The sequence below is a fragment of the Stegastes partitus genome, unplaced genomic scaffold, assembly GCF_000690725.1.
Source record: "Stegastes partitus isolate 25-593 unplaced genomic scaffold, Stegastes_partitus-1.0.2 Scaffold1343, whole genome shotgun sequence".
NCBI lineage: Eukaryota > Metazoa > Chordata > Actinopteri > Pomacentridae > Stegastes > Stegastes partitus.
Genome location: NW_007579074.1, coordinates 200,056 through 202,420, shown reverse-complemented (window position 1 = coordinate 202,420; position 2,365 = coordinate 200,056). Strand labels below are relative to the sequence as shown.

The 2,365-nt window shown below is 46.2% G+C and overlaps 1 protein-coding gene across 1 annotated transcript in view; it reads right to left on the bottom strand.

The window, feature by feature from the left end:
• LOC103369875 (glutamate receptor 1-like) overlaps positions 1 to 2,365 on the bottom strand; it is a 68,791-nt gene that overhangs the window by 49,887 nt on the left and 16,539 nt on the right. The window lies entirely within an intron of this gene.

The following is a 2,365-nucleotide window of genomic DNA, read 5'->3' as shown; positions in this document are numbered from 1 at the left end:
CCGGCGCTAACATGCTAACAACAAGCAGCCCTCTGAGCGGCTAACACTCTAAATAACTGCTCCCTGTGGGGTCGTGCTATCGGTGCTATCATGCTAACAATAGCAGCTAGCCTGCAGGCGGGTGCTACCATGCTAACGAGCTCTCTGTCTCTTAGCATTAGCGCCCCGCTGGGACGACAGCAGCTCCTCCGTCAGAGAAGGTCAGGCAGCACAGAGCCGACAGATGCTGGGAGCCTCGGCGCTGATTTGTGTTCAAAACATCCTGATGATGGGCTCCAGATGTGCAGCGAACCAGCGAGGTGATAGCAAACATGCAAACATCTGTCCCTCAGCGAGCTCACGTCCACGGTAGCTGCAGAACGCTCGACGCTGCGTTCACAACATCTGGAACATCTGTCTGTTTGTGTTCAGTCATATTTATAAAACTGATGTTAATTACTGAGCCTCAGCTTGTTTGAGTTCACTGTCATTACTACTGTGATCAGGAATTTCACAATAAAAGTATTCTACGTGTTCAGTTTGTATTAATGTGATCAGGAATTTCACAATAAAAGTATTCTACGTGTTTAGTTTGTGTTAATGTGATCAGGTATTTCACAATAAGAGCCTTCTTCGTGTTTCTCACTGTGACCTGCAGCAACGTGTGGTTCAGTTAAAATCACTGGTTCACTTCTGCTTCATCGGGTTTCGTTAACGAGCTCGAAGACGGAACTTTTCGTGGCGACTTCTTTTGTTTTTCGTGTTTGAGCGCAGCCATAATCAGGTTATTGATCTACTATCAGAGACTCTGAATCGATGACAGGAAGAGAAACAGCAGGTTCAGGTTTTCATCGTGTTGTGGTTCAAGCAGCTGGAGGTGAGCAGATGTTTTAAGACGTTCTCTCAGACGTCTGGAGCTCACGTTTCTCTTTTAAACATCCAGAGGTTCTGATGCCGTCTGAAGCCCAGCTGAGGACAGAGGCCGAGCCGACGTCCTCCCTCCTCCGCCCACGCTCCTCGCCTCTTGGCCTCCCCAGGCGTTCACACCGAGCTTTATTTAAACACGGCCCAGAGACGACGGCGAGCACCGCGGGCCGCACAGCTGAGACCACGTCGGCCCGCGTCTCTGCAGACTGGAGGAGGACGGAACCCGAGGCCTCCGTCTTCCGGGCCGGACCGGCGGCTGCAACACCACTCCCCAGAACCACATCCAGTCGGGTCAGCAGACGGCACCAGTGTGACATTCGTACCCGCTGTTGGTTTCATGTGGAGCGACGTCGGGTGGCAGAGCCGGTTCCGGTCCGACATCACAGCAGCACCACCACAGACTGCCTCCACGTTAGATCGTCGCTCATTCATATCTGAAGGAACGGTTAAGTCTGCAAATCCCCCGCTGAGGATTAGAGCCTCGTTCAGAACCCTGCAGAAGACGAGTCCTCCTGTCGAAGCGTAATCAGATCCGACTGCTCTGGTTCTGAAAATGTTCAACTGAATCACTGCAGACGTCTGGAACACGAGGACGTTTTATCAGATTTAAACTGTTTGTTTTGAAGGTCACACCATCTAAAAGAACTATTTCCTGTTTGTACCGTTTGGGCCTTTCCTCCTGGTTTTACAGTCAACGTGTAAAGAACACTTTGGTGTGATTGTGCTACTTATCAGGATATATTTTAGGTTTTCTGCCCAGATTTAACTAATTAGCGAGCAGGCGGAGCTAAAGCTGAACTTAACCCTCTATCGGGCCAGAAACCATATATGGTCACGTCCTTTAAAAACAGACTTCATCCGGCCAATCAGAGAAGGGCAGGCTACACGACAACCAGTCGCTATGAGCTCCGACCAATCAGGAGGAAGGAAATGTGCGGCGTAGGAATGTTGTTGTGGCACATCTCCTTTGCTTTTAGACTGACATGATACAAAATAGACAAAAATAAATAAATATAAAAAAATTCTTTACATTTTTTAAAAATAAATAAATTAATAAATCATTATTATTTTATTAATTTGTCTTAATATTTCTACTTTTATCAGCCTTTTCTTTTCTAGATTTATTTCTGATTAATATTGCCACATTATTTATTTTATTTATCCTTCTATTTATTTCCACTTTTTTTTATTTTTTAAAATTGATTTATTTTTGTAATTTGGTGCTCTCACTGCTCCAGAGTTTACAGACAAAGTCAAAAGACAAACAAGAATTTTATTTTATTTTAAATGTCCTCTTATATCCACCAGGGTTGAAATGTTACATTTCCAAGTCTTTCAATGAGCGGTCCCCAACCACCGGGCCGCGGACCAGTACCGGTCCCCAACCACCGGGCCGCGGACCGGTACTGGGCCGCAGAGAATGAAAATGTTTTATTGGTTTAATTTATTGGCAACGAGG